General features: G+C 35.7%; 1 protein-coding gene and 1 pseudogene across 20 annotated transcripts in view; one reads left to right on the top strand and one right to left on the bottom strand.

Moving 5' to 3' along the window:
* TANC2 (tetratricopeptide repeat, ankyrin repeat and coiled-coil containing 2) overlaps positions 1-22,064 on the top strand; it is a 478,177-nt gene that overhangs the window by 276,495 nt on the left and 179,618 nt on the right. The gene's annotated exons all lie outside the window — the stretch shown is intronic.
* LOC112920589 (large ribosomal subunit protein P1 pseudogene) lies at positions 17,555-17,942 on the bottom strand (annotated as a pseudogene).

Here is a 22,064-nt window from a genome sequence, read left to right as displayed (position 1 = left end):
ATTACTGGTTTTTTTTTTTTTTTCCCCTCACCACTAGGTCTTCTCTTTTGTTGTGTAATTCTCCTTATTATACCAAATTTCTGATATTTTCGGCTCTTCCTCTTTCTGGGGATAAATCCTTGCCTTAATGAACAGTCTTTAGAGCTATGTTAGTATCTAATCTGTTTAGCTTAGATTCTAAACTATGAGCTACCTCTTCTAACTTAATTTTATTTTGATTTTAATTATATAATTTTTCCTAAATTATGCCTTGGATTTTTAAAAGACTTTTTTTTTTTTTTTTGGTTAATGTTAACTATCTGAAGTAGTTTTGTTTTATATTTATATTTCTAGTATTGCTTTTGACACTTTGCTTCTCAAATAGTTTATTGTTGTGAATATAGTTAGTAGAGCACCAGGTATTGTTTGGAAGTGTTGAATCACTAAATAGTACATGTGAAACTAATATTGTACTGTATGTTAACTAATTGGAATTTAAGCAAAAATGTAAAAAAAAAAAAAAGAATATAGTCTGTAGAATGTCAGTAACTCCCTTTTATGGAAATCTTTTCATGTATTCATTTCCTATTCCATCACTGTTGAGGTCATCTCTGTCCTTTTAAATATGGACACTGGCTCTCATCAGTCACCATAGTAGATTGACAGGATTTTATACTCTGTGTTTTATTTCCAAATCTAAATCTTGATAAATTGTTGCCTTGGAGGCATTTTGATATCTGAGGATGTTCAGTTAGGATTCTGAGTCCAGTCTTACATTCTCATCTGCATTCTACATTTAACTGTGCTCTAAGCAAGATGTGTTAGCTCTGCTAGTAACAGGAGAAGCTTTATTAATAACCTTCTCTTAACCACTTGCATGATTAATTAATATTCTCCATTCCTTTTTTGACACCCCTTGACTGTTGGGATAAGGTGGATATTACAAGCCAGTTGGCTACCTTCTGATTTACCCACGTACTTCTGTTATCCTATGGTGACATGTACTTATTGAGAGGCAGTTAAATTAATGCCATTGTACTTCTTATTATGATCATATAACTAAATCTTATATATATTAACTAATGAGATATAAATGCAACAAAGAGGGACAGCCCTGGTAGCTCAGCGGTTTAGCGCCACCTTCAGTCCAGGGTGTGATCCTGGAGACCTGGGATCGAGTCCCATGTCCGGCTCCCTGCGTGGAGCTTGCTTCTCCCTCTGCCTGTGTCCCTGCCTCTTTCTCTTTCTCTCTCTCTCTCTCTCTCTCTCTCTGTCTCTCATGAATAAATAAATAAAATTAAAAACAATAAATACAACAAAGAGGACATTTATAAGGGTACTATTTCTGGAAAACTATATTAAAAGACTTGGAAAAAATCAATTAAAATGTCAGCAAAGGTAATTTGCTTAAAAAAGTGCCTTAATGAATTTGGGTAAAAATGCTGAGGGGGATAAGATTGATGGTGTTTAAGAGTACAAACGTGTAAAGAGTGGTAAATACGCCATAGATATCTAATGCATAGTATAACGAATATCAACAATAATAGATTAATTATGTGACAAATATTGCTACATCAACAATCAGAATATATAAATGTATCAATAACACACTAGAAATTTTAAATTTATACAGTGTTACATGTCAAATTTATTCAATTAAAAATACTTTAAAAATTCATCTGTACTAAGGTTGTCTAAATTTGTTTTATCTTGTTTTTTAATTTTTTTTAAAGATTTTATTTACTTGTTCATGAGAGACACAGAGTGATGGAGACATAGACACACGGAGAGAAGTAGGCTCCCTGCGGGGAGCCTGATGTGGGACTCAGTCCCAGGACTCTGGGATCACAACCTGAGCCAAAGGCACACGCTCAACCACTAAACCACCCAGGCGCCCCTAAATTTGTTTTATTTTAAAGAAAATGTATACATTAAACATTTTAGCATAGTTTATGCCAGAAAGAAAAACTATAATTCATGTTCAAACAGAAAGGCCTTGGCTTTACATCAGAAGTTTGGTGAATAAATGTACATTTATATTTTAAGTTAAAGTTTCATATATATATATATATATATATATTGTTTGCAAATAGTTTGTTCAAAAATTTTTTTTAAACTGATCAGCTACTAGTTCCTATCACTGTAGGATCAGAGGACTTCTAGTATATATTACCATTATATATTTCAATAGCTCTGACCACATTTGGGAGAATCATGAGAAGAGCCAAAAATTAGTGTGGAACAGACCTGTGAATTCTGGTCTTATCTGTATAGGACTTAGGCCCACATTTAACTGTGAGTGGGGATTTGTGCTTAGTAAAACGTCACCCCTATCCTTTGAGCCTAAATGCCATAAGTCAAAATAGAGAGCTATGTAAAAAGAATATTCTGTTCCTTTCGGTAGAAGTGCATACTTTAAGGTAGTTTACAGAAGTAGTTAAGTTCCTGGACTTTATAGTCAAACATACAAAGTTCCGTTTCCAGCATTACCACTCATCAGCTGTGGACTTTTTACAAGTTATTCATACTCTTCTAATTTCAATTTCATTGTTTATGAAATGTACGTAATAAGAGTAACTGCCTCATAAGAATGTTATGAAGATGAGCAAACAATGTATGTAAAATGCCTGACATTTTATATAGTGAGCACCATGTAATACCTATGCTTAGACCATTAGTATATGCTCACATACACACTTTTCAATGATCTTTATTATTAAGTGTAATTAATTTTGAAAGCTCATAGGAAAATAAGTGATAAAACTACTAAATCTGAAGTAGACCTATGTACAGAAACACATAGCAGCAGCTAGCAACAAGAGAGTTAGTGTTGTATCTACTTGTTTTAAGTCCAATTAAATTGAAAAAATAAATTATAGTTACCATCTTCTATTTCCCTTATAGTAATTGACGTCTACACAATTACAAAATAGGAAATAAAATCTAGAAAGCTATTTATATTTCTCCTTCAGTATTAAAGAGAATTATTTTTTCATCTTAACCAAATATTTTTCTCATTAATTAGTGCTGTAAAAGATTTATTATATTTTGTTAGCTGTTTTGTTAATTCTTTTTTTTTTTTAAGGTTTTATTTATTCATGAGAGACACAGAGAGAAAGAGAGGCAGAGACACAGAGAGAGGGAGAAGCAGGCTCCTCACGGGGAGCCCGACGTGGGACTCGATCCCAGGTCCCCAGGGTCCCAGGCCCTGGGCCAAAGGCAGCACTAAACTGCTGAGCCACCCAGGCTGCCCTGTTAATTCTTTTCTTAAAAGAAGTCCATACTTGACAAGTACTTTATAAATCTGTTAATTTACTGCTTACAATTCAGGGGGCATGGCCTAATCTAACTTATAATTGAATCTATATAATAATAAAATGTTTTCTTAGGGGTATTATTACCAAGCAATTCTACATATCTTTATTAAGAGCAAAATTCGTTTTTCTGCCATGAGGCTTCCTTGAGAATTTAAAGTGCTGATGTAGTACACTTGAAATTATATTAAAACACTAAATTCAGAACCACTTGTAATATATATATATACACACCTCAGTGCAGCTTACATTGATATGCACAAACACCACTAAAATCTATAAATAATTAATAATCAGTTTATTTTTCAGAAATCTGAAAACAAAACATTAACTTTATTCCTTCACATTAGTGGGAAAATGAATATAGCAGAGTTTATAAGATTCAGACAACATCAATGAAGAATAAGCTTCAGGTGATTAAAATTGAGAAACATAGAGCAGATCAGAAGACACAAAATACTGACTAGAAATTAAAAATCCAGGAAAGGTTTTTCAAGAATTGTGATGAAAAAGAATTTACTTAAAAGAAAATAGCTCTAACCAAAATGCTTTGGAATATGTTGTGTTATAGCAGTAGGAATAGAAGACCGATTCTCCACAGTGCTTTTTTTTTTTTTTTAGCTCACAGCATGGTTTGATAAAGTAAAATGTTTAAAAACAAGAATGTAATTAGTGCTATATAATATGCAGATTAAAAATTGGTCATAATAGAGATCTAGATTAAGAAGAAAGTCTGTGGCTATAATGGTCGAGGGTACATAAAATAAAAGCTGAGGGTATGAGGTAACTGGGTGATAGACATTAAGGAGGGCACACGATGTAATGAGCACTGGATATTATATAAGACTGATGAATCATTGAACTCTACCTCTGAAACTAATAATACACTCTATGTTAATTAATTGAATTTAAATAAAACATATATTTTAGAAAAAGCTGTCAGGGAAAAAGAAAGGGGAAAAGGAAAATTTCAGGTTCCTTTGTAGAATGGTTGTTTTTGTTGTTTTTTTTTAAAGATTTTATTTATTTATTCATGAGAGACACAGAGAGAGAGGCAGAGAGAGACACAGGCAGAGGAAGAAGCAGGCTCCATGCAGGGAGCCTGATGTGGGACTTGATCCTGGGTCTCCAGGACCATGCCCTGGGCTGAAGGCGGCGCTAAACCGCTGAGCCACCAGAGCTGCCCTGGTTTTTCTCATGATAAAAAGGAAGGGAGAGGGGATCCCTGGGGTGGCGCAGCGGTTTGGCGCCTGCCTTTGGCCCAGGGCGCAATCCTGGAGACCCGGGATCGAATCCCACGTCGGGCTCCCGGTTAATGGAGCCTGCTTCTCCCTCTGCCTGTGTCTCTGCCTCTCTCTCTCTCTGTCTATCATAAATAAATAAAAAAATTTAAAAAAAAAAAAAGGAAGGGAGGATAAAACTTATATCTCTTACTAAATATCACATCATCATTACTTTTTCAAACCAAATTTCTTTGTTTTTTCTCTTTGCATCAGTTGTGTGGATTTGTGTGTGAATTGGCTTCGTCACAGGACTGATAAAATATCCAGGATTAATGGTTGTTCAAATCAAGTGTAAACAACTTACTTTTAAGACTTTTTATATGATGTTATTTCATAGCTCTTACATTCTGAAGGAATTGGAGATCATCTGGATTAGTGAGCTTAGAGGATGGCCTATAGACTGGCACCACGAGCATTACCTGGAAACTTTTTAGAAGTGCAGACTCTAAGGCCCCACACCAAACTACTATATCACAAACTCTGAGGTTGGAGTCCACCAATCCGTGTTTTAACAAGCCCTCTAAGTGATTCTGACACATGCTGAAGTTGACATTTACTTAGCTAGACACCCTAGCTTCTTTCACCAGACTGTCTCAAATAGAATTACACACCACTTGCTTTTGGGATCAATTGGAAGAGGAACTCTTTTTTGCAGGCAGTAGGTACCTTTGTATTATATCTAGAACAAAATGCTATCCTATGTGTGTTAGGCTGCTTGGCTATTCTCTCTGTAGTTGGAACGGCCTGGATATAGTTTTGGGGACAACAAAACTACTCTTTGCCAGGGTTACACATCAGGTTGGCGGTACGATTGACTTTCCTTGTAGGGAAGAACTTCAAAGCTCTTAATTACTTGAGCCTGCTTTACATTAGGATTGGTAAGGAGTAAGTGGATTGGCCAGATTTTCCATAGAAAAGAAACATATATCAGTATTTCCATAGGAGTAATAGAGACTGAGGTGACATTACCATTGCCATTTGTTAGACTCCAGTAAGCCTCTTAAAGCTGAAGTTTTGGCAGTTCTTTCTTAATGAGTTCCTCAGGATGGCCTATTTTCACGTAGCTGATTTTATTCTTTCTTGTGTCAAAGAAAGGAAAAGAACCAAACATTAGAAGCTTAAAAAAGGCAGGACTGTTGGGAAAAGTGATACATTTATTTTTCTGTCTTTTTCATTCTCTCTACCCTGTGTTTTTTTTTTCAATTATCTAGAGATTAATATAATTTTTAAGTGGATACTTATTCCATTTTAGTACACCTCGTAATACAGATTGTGCTATGAAAATGTTACTATAACTTGGTCTTTGAAAGTTCTGTTATGGGGTGCCTGGGTTTGCTCGATGGGTGAGTGTCTGCCTTGGGCTCAGGTTGTGATCTTGGGGTTCTGGGTTCAAGTCCCACATGAGGCTTCCCATGGGGAGCCTGCTTCTCCCTCTGCCTGTGTCTCAAGAGCCTCTCTGTGTCTCTCGTGAATAAATAAATAAAATCTTAAAAAATATATATGTGTGTATACACACACACACACACACACACACACACATATATATATATATATATAAGTTCTGTTATTTATTTGAGAATAAGATAAAAGTGACTTACTGGTAATGTTTACTATTCACAGTTACATTACACTGACCATTTATGACAGAGATCAGCAAACTTTTTCTTAAAGAAACATAATTTAGGCTTTGTCGGATAAAAGATTAAGTCAAGAATATTATGTAGGTGTTTATATAACCATTAAAATGTAACTGCTTAAAAATTGAAGATCATGGGTCATTAAAAGGTAGATGGCCACATCTGGCCCACAAGCCATATAACTTATGATATAGAGAGGGTCCTTAGCTATTTACCCTTCAAACTTTGAAGTGGCAGACTTCGGTGATTATGTCATATATTAATTATGTAATTTCACAGTATGGTTACACAATAAATTCGATCAATAAATACTACTTCTCCAGAATATTTTAAGAATATAAATATCCCTCTTCAAACAAATTACCAAGCATTCCAGATTATAGATTTAATTTCATGATATTTTACATTACTAGAAATCAGGGAAGTGGGTTCTTGGAGACCCTTCAAGAAGATAACTTTTGAATACTGTGAAAGTATTATAGAAATATATGTAAGTTTACGTCAACTCATAAATAAGAAACTCTTAAGAAATTTGATAGAGGGAAAAAATACATGATAATTTGAAGAGAAATTAGTTGTGTTTTACGAATATGCAAAAAAAATCAGATGTTTGGAATCACGGAGTATTCAGAATTTCACAGCCAGGTTACAATATCTAAATGCATAGGAAGAGAGAGATTTGAGAGACTGTTTTTTGTAGTATTTTGGAAAAATAACCCAGCATGAACCATTTTCCTCAGCCAAATACAATAGGGACAAAATATGCATCAGTAGGACACTGGGGCTAGATCTGACCATAAGTCATGAAAGGAATTGTAGTTACTTGAGAAGAATGTGCTGTTAGAAGACCTGCCTATCATTCCTCTTTCTGGGAGATCTACTACATTCCCATGACTTGAAAATATCTATATGCTGATGTCAAGAGCTCAGAACTTTCTTATGAGCTCCCAATTATTACCAGTAAACTTAGCTGTCTTTTTTGACAGTTCTGTACAGATCCTGTAAAAGACAAGGTATTGAGGAAGAGAAAAAGCAAATTTTAATGCCTATCATAATGTCTTGCATGTTAAAGTTACCCAATAAATACTTAATGTTTTAAATGTTCTGTTTAAATGGAAGAAGCATTTATTCCCTAATAATTTTGTGTGTGGTTTAAAAAAAGATTATTTATTTGAGAGAGTGTGTGCATGTGCAAGAGAAAGAGAACAAGCAGGGGTAGGATCAGAGGAAGAAGCAGACTCACAACTGGGCTTTGGAAGCCTGACTTGGTTCTGATCCCAGTACCCTGGGATCATGACCTGATCCAAAGGGGGATAGTTAATCAACTGAGCCACTCAGGCACCTCTGGCTATTTCTTTTGGTAGTTACGCCCACATCTTTAGTTAACATGCTTCTGCTGATGTTTCTTGATTGATCAGTTTTAAAACATCTAACGAAACAGTAAGCTTATTTACACTGCTCCCACATTCCTCCCAACATAATTATGTAACTTTTTTGTTTTATTGGTTATAGCCATAAATGATTTGTTTTTTATTTCTATATTTCTTGTTCCATAGGTATAAGACACTATTTCTTGATTTCCACTTTGTAAGAAGATGTTAGTACCCTTGCCTTACCCCTCCCTCTTTCCACTTCCAAAATTCTGTCATCTGTAATTTATGGTTCAAAGACTGACCCTGTTTACATTCTGCTCCATAATCATAATTAAGTCATTTGTGTTTTATCTCTAGATTAATTTTAGAACTTGAAAATCAATATAAGTGTTATTCTGATTATGTAAATGTTGTTACCTGCGGGGACAAGTAATGTAGAATGACAACATCTTCTTTGCTATATTATTATTTGTTTTTCCTGTGGTTTCTAATCATGTTTCTTTTTTGTACTGCCAATGTTTTTCAAATTCTTCATCATATAAAGTATCAGATCCTTTTTTTCTTTTCACCAGAAACCTTCCTAATGTCTTCCAAACTCTTACACCCAACTGGACTGGTTACTGTCTAGACTTAAAGTTCTCCTATCCTCCTCTGTCTTAGCTTTTTTGTTTTCTTGGTTGAGTATCCCATTTTCTGGATCCCAGATATTTCTCTTTCTTGGTTTATTCACTCTTTTCCTGTACTACTCCTTCAAGCAATTTCTCAAGAAATGACGTGTAGGAATTCAATTTTTTGAGTTCTTATACATCTGAAAATGTTTTGTTTTGTTTTTTAAAGATTTTATTTATCTATTTGACAGAGAGAGAGTGCACAAGCAAGGGGAGCAGCAGGCAGAGGGAGAGGGAGAAGCAGGTTTCCCGCAGAGTGGAGAACCTGATGCAGGGCTCAATTCCAGGACCCTGGGAATCACCACCTGAGCAGAAGGCAAACGCTGATTGACCACCCAGGCGCCCTTGAAAATGTTTTAATTTTGCTATCACACTTGATGTAAAATGTAGAACCTTTGGAACTATATGGATCTATTTGCACCTTCTGTCACCCTTCATGCTATAGCTGTCAGGTCTCACATCTGTGTACATTTTAAATTTCACAGGGGTGTGTAAAACAGTCACATATATTGGAATGAAATTATGAGTAAAAGAACAGTCTTTTACATTTACTCAGATTTTTATCATTTTTAATGCTCCTCATTGTTTTCTGAACACTTATGATTCCATGTGGTATCACTTTTCTTCACCTAATACCCTTAACATTTTGTAGTATGCATCTGCTATTGACACATTCTCTAAGTTTTCTGTTATCTAAAAATGTCTTATTTAGCTTTCATTCTTTTTTTTTTTTAAGATTTTATTTATTTATTCATGAGAGACACAGAAAGAGAGAGAGAAGCAGAGACACAGGCAGAGGGAGAAGCAGGCTCCATGCAGGGAGCCTGATGTGGGACTCGATCCTGGGATCTCAGGACCACACCCCGAGCCTAAGGCAAATGTTCAACCACTGAGCCACCCAGATGTCCCTAGCCTCCATTCTTGATATATATTTTCACTGGATATAGACTTCTGTGTTGAGTTTTTTTTTCCCCCTTCTCTCTCTCAGCCCCTTAGCATAGGGATGTTACTTTATCGTCTTTTGGCCTCCATAGTTTCTGATAAGAGGTTAGATATCATTCAGATTGTTGGCCCTTTAATATAATATCTTGTTTTTCTCTGGCTGCTTTCAAAATTTTCTCTTTATTTTTTTTAGCAGTTTGACTACAATGAGCATAGTGTGTTTCTGTTAATATTTATCCTGGATTCCTTGATAATGAAAATTTATGTCTTCTACAAATTTGAGACATTTAACCAGTATTTCTTGAAATATTTTATCTGCCTCATATTCTCTTCTTCTGAGACTCTAAATACATCTATGTTAGACCTTTGGATATCATCTCACAGATCCTGAGCTGTTTTTGTTTTTGTCTGTTTTGTTTTTTGTTTTTAGTCCTTGTTCTCTGTGGTCTTCAGATCGGGTAAATTTCATTCTTTTGTCTTCAAGTTCATTGATTCACCTGTCATTTTATATTTTTCAATTTACTATATACTATATACTATTTATGTGTGTATGTGTGTATATACATATATATACACACTATATACTGTCATTTAAATTATCATATTTAAATATTTAAGTATGCTGTTAAACTCATCCAGTGACTTTTTATCTTAAGTATTATGGTTTTCAGTTCTAGAATTTGCATTTGATTCTTTTTTACAGTTTCTGTTTCTCTGCTGAGATTTCTTTGCTTTTTTTTTTTTTTTTTTTTAGAATATGTATTCCTTTACCTCTCTGAAGATAGTTAAAATGGCTCCTTTAAATGGCTATAGTGTTACAGAGTTATCTCCAACTTTTCTCTTGATGGTGGATCCTATTTTCCTGGTTCTTCATGTGATGAGTAATTTTGTATCCTAAATATTTCATTTTGTAGATATTCTGGATTTTTTCATATTTCCTCAAAGAGCATTACCAGTTTTTTCTTTTAGCAAGCAATTAACTTGGTTTGATTTAATGGAAAACTGTCTTTTGGGCATCAGTTCAGTTCAGTTGTTTTAGACTTAGCCTGTCTGCCCCATGCAATGCATGGTTCAGCAATTAGCCAGAGGTTTAAGCAGAGTTTATACGCAATTTTTGCTACCTCCTATAGCGCTCTCTCTCACTCGCTCTCTCTTGAAAACCTCTTCCCCATAACTTTTCAGTGACTTACTCCTGCAAGCTTCAGAGGAAAAGAATTGTAGGTTTTGTCTTGGAGTTTTAATGACCCCATGCATGCTGTGGTCTGTTTTTAGCCCAGAAGCCAAAAAAATTAAAATTAAAAAATAAAAAATAGATTAACTCATATCACCCTGTTCATTTTTTTGTAATTATTAGCTCTCTTCCAGAATCTATTATGTTTAATCTCCACGGCCTTGAGGTAGTTGCTTTTTATATTTTGTTCAGAGTTTTTATTTTATTTTTTATTTATTTATTTATTTATTTATTTATTTATTTATTTATTTATTTATATGTTCAGAGTTTAAAGTTAATTTGTGAAAGGGTCCATCTAGTAGAAGCTTATTTGGCTGTAGAGTAACAGAACCACCCTGATAGGATTTTGAGATTTTCATCTTTCATAATATTGAAATTTCTCAAAAAAAATTTTTTTAAGATTTTATTTATTTATTCATGAGAGACACAGAGAGGCAGAGACCTAGGCAGAGGGAGAAGCAGGCTCCCTGCAGCAAGCCTGATGTGGGACTCGATCCCAGACTCCAGGATCAAGCCCTGAGCTGAAGGCAGACGTTTAACCACTGAGCTACTCAGGTGTCCCTCTCAAGTTTTTTCTAATTGTAGAAATATTTATGCACTGGGGAACTGACATGTAGGTTTAGGACTCAAATTTATAAAAAATGACCTTAGAGTTTTTTTCCTTACCACTTGTTGTTTCATACTTAAATGTAATTGTTTTCCATACATCCAGTGAGATACCTTATTAAAATGACAGAACTCATATGGAAAATTTATAAACTCTTAAATTTGAGATTTATTTTTTGGCTTCTATTCCTCTTTACTGTATTATTAAGCACCACTGCTTCTGCCTCCATCCAGCTGCCAGAATTTTTTTTCTTCAAATCTTAAAGTAATGTGATGAATAGAACAACATGTTTTAAAAACCACGAGTTTAAAAACCACGAGTGGGAGGAGACCTATAAAAACTCTAAGAAAAGAAAGACCTCTAAGCTAAGTCAGTGTCTACTTTTGCATATTCATAGACCACCCTCTTATTAATATACAACCAAGAAGAGTAAAACAAGCAGTTTGTTTCTTTTGTATACTTAAGGAAAGTCCAAATAAAAATTCCTGCTTTTATCTCTAACTCAGATCGTTGCCTGGTAGAATAGTAGTTCTGTTCCTCCAGTTAACCCTCTCTTGCCATGATTAACTTTCCATCCGAGTAGGCAACTCATCTTTCCAGAATATGTTCTTGTCAGGAGTTAGTCATCTTCTTATATCCTTCTCTATTCCTTCTCAGTCAGATATCCCAAGGTTTCTGAGAGATGAAAAGCAACTTATCCTGTTACAAAAACTGGGAATTGTTTGGAGATATTCTAAGGTTAGAGGAATGCTGATTCTTTCCCCGTGGTTAGTGGGTAGTGAAGCGTTCTCTGTTGTGAGTTCTTTATTATAAGAGTAGCAACTGCACATTCCAAAAACAAGCCAAAATGTTATTGGTCCCTCACAGTTAATCTCTGAAAATGTCTCAATAGTCATTTTTGTTCATGGGACAAAGACTTAATTTGTTTTTAATCTACCCTTGTAGAATTTCATTACAGTCTGGCACAGTGTTTATGTTTATGCAGATCTTAGCAGTTTTCCTGCCGCCTATATTGACTGCCTAGGATCTTTTCCAGTTTACTGTCCTGAAGTTTTGAAAAAGAAGAAGGTTTTAATTTCCTTCCCTAATTTTAACTTTTCTCTTTCTTTGTTAGCCCTAGACCTTTTGGATCTGCCTTAGAGAAATCCATTTGGAGTTGTCAGTAAATGATGGTGAATCATTATTTACATGCTTAAAATCCAAGTTTATTTTTCCTCTCAATTATTAAGTATATATAAAATTATTTTTTCTACGGAATGTTATTGTTATTGTATTTAGCGTATTTTCAGCCATTATTAAGAGCTGGTGCAAAATGGAAGATAGCATTATATATCATTCTCAAACACTGTTCTGAGATGATTATTCTAGTCCTTGCCTCCAAAGAGCTTATAATCTGGTAGGCTTTGATAATTCACATAAAACAGTAGGGGATAATGGAGTTTATACTTCAAATTTACAATGCCAGAATCCTATATCCAATGTCCTAAAACATATATACATACATTGATTGATTGATTGATTTAATATAAGCTCCACACATAGCATGGAAGGGCTTGAACTCATGACCCTAAGATCAAGATCTAAGCTGAAATCAAGACTTGAGCTGAAAAAAAAAAAAAAAAAAAAAAAAGACTTGAGCTGAAATCAGAGTCAGATACTTAACTGCCTGAACTACCCTGGTTCCCCCCTATAACATACATTTAAATAATGGTTTTAAAGCATTCAGAAAGAAACTAACCACTGGCTTATTCATATGATAAACACCTCTTCTCCAACTTACTGTACCTTTCCCTGTCATACATACAAGAGGAACTGTACTAGTACTCTTGGCAGAATACATGTTCCACTAAATACATGTTCCACTTCATCTATTAAATAACAGCTATCCTTTTGGGTACAGGGAGATAGGAGACAGAATTCAGGCAAGAAAGTGTGAGTAGATTGCTTCTTGCAGTCTGATGTCATAAATCATCCCCTCCAGATGCCAAACACTCTGATCAGCACCTTGAAATTTACTTTGTACATCTCCATGTCCCTCCATTACCTATTACATCATCATCACCATCATCATCATATACTAATAACCACATCTAGTAGTGAGCACATTCAGTGTGCAAGGCACTATGCAATTGATTTACAAAATCTTTACAATATCCTTGAGAGGTAAGTGGCATATTATTATGATAACATAGGCCACTTAGTTTAGAGATATACAAAGCATCTGTTGTGTGCACTCTGATTGATCCATGAGTCTAAGATCCACATTTTAGTTCCTGTTCTGGGATAGCTCAGCCTGTGGTCTTGAGGAGCACATTATACTTCAGCTTCCTATTTCTAAAGGATAACAAATTTTAATATCTTTTTTAGTCTTATCTACATTATTTTTTAAATGTGGCCCTCATTACAATTCTGAGAGATTGTGGCCCACATTTTAAAGATGCAGAATCCAAGCTTGGAAAAGTTGTATAATTTGTGAAGACCACGTAACACAGGCAATGTGATGCAAGTCTCACTTGAAAGCCCTTTCTTTTAATCAGTGTGTTCTTTATTCTACAGTTTCTTTCCCCCTGCTTTCTCATAGGTGTAGATGAGAAGATAGGAATTATAGATGTAATATTTCTGTCTTAAAGGTGCTAAAGATACATATTTTTTTTCCTCTAATTTGGGGAGAAATGGTAGCACATTCATGAATTTATAGAACATTTACAAGTACATCTAACCTCATACCCACATGTCTGCTCTATGTTATGACATAAATTACATCTCTGAATATGTTACATTTTTAGTTGCATTTTTCATTTTGAGGAGATAAGAGTCATTTAATAAGGAAAAAACTGGCTAATATTCAGGTTCATATTAATAGTGCACTGTTTTCAGGCATCACGTGATCTCCCTTTATGTCAAATGTTGCTCAGTGATTTCACTTGCCACTTTTAGGGTCTGAGTATTAAATAAAGAAGTCTGGGCACTGAAGTGGGGTTTAGTTGGTTGAGCATTCAGCTCTTGATTTTGGCTCAGGTCATGATCTCAGGATCCTAAGATGGAGCCCTGTATCAGGCTCCCTGCTCAGTGGGGAATCTGCTTGAGTTGCTCTTTCCCCCTCCCAATACCCCTCCACCCACTCACATGCTTTCTCATGCTCTCTTTCTCTAAAGTAAATAAATAAGTTTTTTTAAAAAAGCAAAAGGAAAAGTCATTAGTTATTTTTATCTGCTTTGGGTTGGCATTAATATTTTATATAAAATAAAATATCCAAAAATTTGAAATTTGTAACTCTCTTTTATCAAAAGCCTGGTGCTTCTTCAGATGTATGGAAATGAAATCCAGTTGGCTTTTGAGTATTGTATTGGCATATTTAAAAAGCCTTTGTATCTGCAAAGATATTAAAATAGGTAACTGAAATTTACACTGCCTTATTTTATCTCCTATACCCTAACTTTTGCCATACACTAATAAAGAGGTAACATTTACAACAATGAGTTATAAGCTACAATAATTTGCTTTTTTCTTTGTAATAACATGTATGGGTAAACAAAGATTTAAATCCCAATTTCTTCGTGTATTGAGAATTTCTATTTAGTTTATTCAAAATTATATTAAGTAATGTTTTGTAGGAATGTCCTAAAAGTTGTTGCAGTCATTTTTGGAGTAACTGTTTCTTTGGAGCACCATGTTGTTTCCATATGCTGTGTGATCTATCTATATATCAATGTGTCTAGTATATCCTTTTTTTTTTTTAGTATATCCTTTTGTAACAGCACATCATATTTGCATGAAAACAGAGATTAGGTAGGAGGGTCAGACTTACTCTTGACTTACCTTGAATACAGCTTAGAATCACCTATTTTCCTAGGCCTTAAGCACTAAATGGATGAAGGACAAATAGATCACTTATGCCTCCAAAAACACATGGATAAACAGAAATAGATCATTGAACAAATAATAGTATTTGCTCTATACCCCACACCATTACAAATATTGCTACAACATTATATAAGACAGACGAATGTTCTGCCTTTTGTTAGCCACATTGTGAATGGTAAACATCTGGAAAATGCAAATTTTAAAATAGCAGTGAGATACTTCTTCCCAATATGATGGAGTAACCAGTACTGGACTTGCCCTCCCACTAGAAAAAAACTGTTTTCAGACATTAGACAGTTAACAGCATGGTAATGTGATCCCTGAGAGAGAGGATAGGGGAGAAAACTAGGTGAACCGTGGCTTTTTGCCCATAGGTTTTCCCTGATGATGGAGAACTCAAAGAAGGAATAGTCTTACTAAACTGAGGAAACAGATCAGAAGTTGGGGCAGCCAAAGCAGCTGAAATTTACAGAGTACTGAAGAATAGGAAGCTAGCAGGAACAGAACTACAGAATTCTGCAGAGGGTTCCTTTTGAATCTTTAACTTAATATAAGTTGCATATAGATGAGGTAAGACCCCATGGCACTGGAGAACAAATAAATACCAGGGAGCTGTAAACGAATCAGTTCCTAGAGTTCCCATAGGAATGGGAGATTTTTTTTCATTCTGAGCAGCTAGAATGTAGAGATCTTGTTAAAAACCTGGAGCATTCAGTAGAGAGCCAAGAAAGGACACACTTTGGTTACAAGGCTAACCTAGCCTTAGAGCAAAAAGTTACTCCAGACCTGCCCAAACAAAGCTGTAAGAAAACGGCTCTAAAGGATCAGACTGATCCACCAGTGATTTATATGCCTTGGGTCAGAAAGCATCTGCTTAGCCTTCCTGTTGAAAGTTAAGACTAAAAAGGCTATTGACTTCCTTTGTTAGTGCATCCTTCAGATATCCCTGAGTGGGCACAGCCAAAGTGTCTTCTAATCTTTTCCTAACTCAACTATATTCTCAGCATATTTTGTTGGGTTTTTAAAATTATTATTCATAAAAGACACAGAGAGGCAGAGACTTAGGCAGAGGGAGAAGCAGCAGCAGCAGGCCCCCACCGTACTCCAGGATCACACCCTGGGCTGAAGGCAATTGCTCATCCACTGAGCCAGCCGGGCATCCCTGTTGGATATTTTTTATGGAAAATAATCCAGTCATTAAAGTTAGAAATTAAATGATTATAGTCTGATTATAATGATGATTTATATAGCATTTGTTTTATGAAAGTCTGAGTCTCTCAGATAATTTATATTATGATTAACATTTATAATATCCAATGAATGCTCTTTAAAACTCACTTTTAAAATAATTTGCTTATTAGAACTCTTATATGTAATGCTTGTCTTTGCTTTGCTTTTTCTACTTCATACTGTTCATTTAGCAAATAATTATTACCTAGCTACCATATGCCATACAGTATTCTAGGCACTATAATCTAAAGCATTATATTTGAATGAAAAAAATGTATAGATTTAGGCTAATTTTTGATGATGTAAGTTCAGCCCATTTAAAAGAAAGAGGGCTAAATTTATATAGAATTTGCTGCTTTGTTTTTTAATTCTGTGTCTTTCTTTTGTGAATTATCAAGCTATTATGTAGAATATAACAAAGAATACTATGTGTTCACCAAGTTTTATTCCCTTTCCTCCTTGGGACATATGTAAACCATATATCCCAGCCTTTCATGCAGATAAGTGGGTCATGTGACTGAATTTTTAACAATATGAATAGAAATAATATATACAAATTTCAACTAAGCTATAAAAACTTCATATATGCAGTTTTTCCCCTTCTCCCCCCTGATCTTTAACTTGATGTGGGGAACCCGCAAGAGAACTCTAAGGCTTAGGATAAGGAGCTAATTACTGAACCCCTGGATTGACTTGAGAACTCTATTCTGTTGTGTTAAGCCACTGAGATTTTAGGGTTGTTTCATTTCTCAGCCTACCCTAGTACAGGGAGGAAACATGATTGTAATATAAATGTGGTGGTGTGTCTATGGGAGGGGACATACGTAAGCGAGTTGAGAGACTGGCCTTTTTCACCCAGTCTGTTGTGTACACCAGTTTGCTAAGATGAAAACACTGCTTACTTCTTTTTGGTTCTGGTACTGGCTCTTGTTCTCCTTGAGCCTTTGGAAGGGCTGCTTTAATCTACTCCCATATCATCTCTTGATCTCCCTGTCAATCTGTGGCCTTTCTTCCATTTCCCTAAAATCAAATACTTCCTTCTCTTCTCTTTCTTATCTACCTTTCCTTTTCTCTTTCTTAGAAATCAGGGGCAAATTTGTTTAAAGGTTTTTCCTTCAGTGCCAAGTTTAGTGAGTGACCATGATGAGACACCCTTTACATATTTTTAAGTATGGTAGCACAATTTAGAAACTGTGAGTGTTAGAACACACTAATCACCCATCACATCTAAGAACGACCTCATGATTTACTTGCGATTTAATGGAGTAACTAAGGCTTTCCTGTATCACACTTGTTTAAGGATGCCACGGTACCCTACATGTGGTTTCTTCAAGGTTATGTATTATATATATAACTGGTTTACTCTGTGCTTCCTCTTTCTCCACTTTTTTTTTTTTTTTTTGAGTTCAGGTTTTTATTGAATATGTTACAGAAAAGGTTTAGTCAAAAGACCAAAGCTCATGTCATCATCATACTCCTCAGATTCTTCTTTCTTTGCTTCTACTTTTCATCTCCTCAGCTGGGGCAGCAGTGGTGGAGGGGACAGGACCTCCTGTTGGTGCAGGTGGGGCTCCCAGTGTTGATATTGGCGAGGGACTTTGTAAATTAACCTGGCCAGAAAGGTTTGACATTTACACTGGCTGCTTTAATGAAGGCATTGAACTTAATTGTCATCTCTGACTGACAACTTTTGTCTTGCAAGATGAGGGCCACATAGATGCAGGTGAGCTCCAAGGTGGAGGCCATGGTGTGGGCAGATGATAGGTGGGTGCTGCTGGGCACAGTGCGAGTTACCCAGTGAAGTGAGGGCCTCACACCAGCTCATCCCAGCTTCTTCAGAAGGAGGGAGTACCTTAGTGGCAGCTAAGGAGAGCCTCTTTCCCCTCTTTTGACCTCTGACTGTGCCATCAGTGACTCTTATAAATATATAAAAAATGGATTGGCTCTCCTGAAGAGATGGCAAAAAAAATGTTAAGAGGAGACTGCCCTGTTTAATCAAAAGACTAGATTGCCCAAATGTCCTTAAGTCTATTTATATGAGAAGTCGTTTCTTAGCTTAATTTATTTTCACTACTTAACCTGTTATTTCCCGAGTCTTTTACTATCTTTATTGCGTCACCAATATCTTGGTTATGACTAGACTAGATGGTTATTATCTGAGTATTTCATCAGCTCTATCCCTTCACACCGATACCAGTTTAAATGCAATTGCCTAAAGGCTCAGTAGTGGCTTAGGGATTGGGCATCTGTCTTTGGCTCAGGGCATGATCTCGGGGTCCTGGGATCGAGTTCCGCATCAGGCTCCCTGAAGGGAGCCTGCTTCTCCTTCTCCTTCTCCCTCTGCCTATGTCTCTGCCTCTCTCTCTGCGTCTCTCATGAATAAATAAATAAAATCTTTAGGAAAAAAATAAAATAAATGCAGTTGCCTAAATATTTTGCTACCATCTGAACACAGAATGGACAGAAAATAGAAAATTAAGTTACCCAAATTGAGAAACAGTTTAGTACAGTGCATGTTTCTCAGATTTCCTTGATTGGCATAGTTCCTTCATGATTTTTGCCATACCTACTTATAACCATACTTTTAAAACCTAATATTGTCTTTGAACTTCATGTTTTTATTTAAATAAATTTACTTTCAAAGGTTGTATAGGGACACCTGGGTGGCTCAGTGGTTGAGCGTCTGCCTTTGGCTCAAAGCATTGATCCCTGGTCCAGGATCGAGTCCCACGTTGGGCTCCTTGCAGGGAGCTTGCTTCTCCCTCTGTCTCTCTCTGTCTCTCCTTCTCTCTGTGTGTGTCTCTCATGAATAAATATTTTTTAAAAAAGAAATTGTATATTCTAGTTAACCTGGAGAGTCACTATCAGACACTGTAACTGTATGGTTATCCAGAACTTTGGTTCTTGCTAAATACTTTACTTTCAAATGGCACTGATATTAAAATTTTTCCCTTCTTTGTTAAAAAGGAGGATTAACTAATATTAGCACATTAAAATTTTCTTCTGGACCTATTCAAAAGGATGGAAACATAATTGAAAAAGGAATAACATTGTAGCCATTTCATTAGAATAATCTAGACGTTGCTGTCATAACAATGGCCTTATAAATCTCAGTGGTTTAACATAACCAAGGTCTATTTCTAGTTTACCCAACAAGCCTGGGCAATTCTTCAGGACAGCTGTTCTTGATAGAGTAACACAGCAATTCAGGTGGCTTCAATCTTATATCTGTATCATCTCAACATGAGACTTTACTGACTTGTGTCATAGGACGAGACAGACTATAAAACCATGCAGGGCTGATGTCACCGTTGTTCTCATTTCATAAGCCAGAACCAGTCACATAGTCCTTCCTAAACTTCACAGGAGCTGGCAATTGTAGTCATCCTTGTGCACAGAAAGAAATGGAGACTAGGATGTTGGTAGGCACTAGTACAGCCCACCATGCTGTATAATTCAGTGCTATTTACTGCCAATTTTATAGATCATTTAAAATCATTTCTTGCTATAAAGAGTTCCATACCTTGAAGAACAATATTGTTGATGAAATAATACAATATTCTAAATCGAAAGACCTGGGTATGGTTTTATAATGTACCACTTAAATGCTGTGATCTTTGGTAAGAGATCTTGTGATTCTGTTTTCCCATCTGCAACAAAGTTAATGTGTTGTATTTCTCATAGAAAAATTATGAAATATAAATAAAAGCATAAAATAAACTTACACAAACGTTAACGGGGCACCTGGGTGTGGCCCAGTTGGTTAAGCGTTTCTTGATTTTGGCTCAGGTCATGATCTCATGGTGGTGAGATCAAGCCGTGTTGGCTCTACACTCAGAACAGAGTCAGTTTGAGATTCTCCCTCTCCGTTTGTCCCCCACCCCCGACGTTGATGTGCATTCTCTTTCTCTCTCTCAAAAAAAAAAAAAAATGTTAGCTGTTACTTTATTGGTTGTGGCATAGCTTTTTTGAAAGTAAGATATCTGTTTTTACAGCTATGTACCTAGCATTAGAATTTGGCTCTAGCAAGAAGTTAGTTTCACTAACAAAAGAGACTATGCAAGTCCCAAACAGAATTACCTGTTCCCATTGATTTTTCTAAAACAAAGCTTAAGTGTATTTTTCTACAATTGAAATCCTCTTTCATAAAAATTCTCTTATACTTCGTTTTGTTTTGAATTGCCAAATAAGAGCAGAGCAAACTTACAATTTCTTATAAAGCTCTTTAAGAAAACAATCATAGGGATCCCTGGGTGGCTCAGCAGTTTAGGGCCTGCTTTCTGCCCAGGGTGTGATCCTGGAGTTCCCTGGTCTAGTTCCGCATTGGGCTCCCTGCATGGAGCCTGCTTCTCCCTCTGCCTATGTCTTTGACTCTCTCTCTCTCTCTCTCTCTCTCTCTGTGTGTGTCTCATCAATAAATAAATAAAATCTTTAAAAAAAAAAATCATCAATAAATGTAATGTTAGAAAACTCAGTTTTTAAACTTTTTGCTTTGATAAAATTTAAAACAATGTATTTACTAATTTTTAAAACAGTAATACTTAAATGATAAAACTAAGAATAAATTCATAAATCAAATGAATATTATATATTTCTTATATACTGTGATATAAAATCTAGTCATGTACCCAAAGTAATGTTTTTCTAGGTCACTTGCTCCTGTCCTACCTTCTTCCCTAATTTTCTGATAGAGTTTATAAAGGAATTCTATTTCTTCTTTAAATAATTGGTATAGTTCACTAGTGATGCCACTTGGGACATGGCTTTTCTTTATTGGAAGATGTTAATTCAGTTTCCTTACGTGTTATATATCTATTCAGATTTTCTATTTTTTAATGTTTTTTAATGAGTCAGTTTTGATCATTTGTGTCTTTCCAGGAATTTATTATTTTCTGTTTTATTGCTTTCTGCTCTAATCTTTATTATTTCCTTTTTCTCCTTGATTTTAATTTTAGTTTGCTCTTTTTCAACTTTTTAAAAACACGAGCTATTTCTCTAGTAGCTTTTTGGTTTTTTTTTTAAGATTTTATTTATTCTTGAGAGACACAGAGAGAGAGAGAGGCAGAGGGAGAAGCAGGCTGTATGCAGGGAGCCTGATGTAGGACTCGATATCAGGTCTCCAGGATCATGCCCTGAGTCCAAGAAAGGCGCCAAACAGCTTGACCCACCCAGGGATCCCTCTCTAGTAGCTTTTTAACTGTTATAAACATAAAACTCTTCTTTGAAACTTTTTTTTAAAAAGGTAAATTTAAAAAGACCTAGTAATTCTCTCCGAACTAGCTTTTTAAAAAAATATTTATTTATTTATTCATGAGAGACACAGACTGAGAGAGAGAGAGAGTCAGCAACACAGGCAAAGGGAGAAGCAGGCTCCCCTGAGGGAGCCCGATATGGGACTCGATCCCGGATCCCGGGATCACGACCTGAGCCAAAGGCAGGTGCCCAACCACTAAGCCACCCAGGCATCCCTTTCCAAACTAGCTTTTTGAAATAACATTGTAATTTTGATTTTAATATAAAATTAATGAACATTTATTAAACTTTGTGCTGAGTTGGGAGGCATTCTGAAATATATTTTTCTCTTCTTTAAACCCAGTAGCCCCTGTTTTATACCTCTTTTGGCACTTAGCTTTCTCTACTTTATATCATAGCTATTCTTTTTTTTTTTTTTTTTTTTTAGATTTTATTTATTTATTCATGATAGTCACAGAGAGAGAGAGAGGCAGAGACATAGGCAGAGGGAGAAGCAGGCTCCATATAGGGAGCCCGATGTGGGATTCGATTCCAGGTCTCCAGGATTGCACCCTGGGCCAAAGGCAGGCGCTAAACCGCTGCACCACCCAGGGATCCCTATCATAGCTATTCTTACTCTGCCTTTTCTCCATCATTGAGTTCCTTCTGGCCAGAGACTGTTCTAATGATGTTTGAATCCCCTG

The sequence above is a fragment of the Vulpes vulpes genome, chromosome 2, assembly GCF_048418805.1.
Source record: "Vulpes vulpes isolate BD-2025 chromosome 2, VulVul3, whole genome shotgun sequence".
Classification (NCBI taxonomy): Eukaryota; Metazoa; Chordata; class Mammalia; order Carnivora; family Canidae; genus Vulpes; species Vulpes vulpes.
This window is presented reverse-complemented; position numbering and strand designations above follow the sequence as displayed.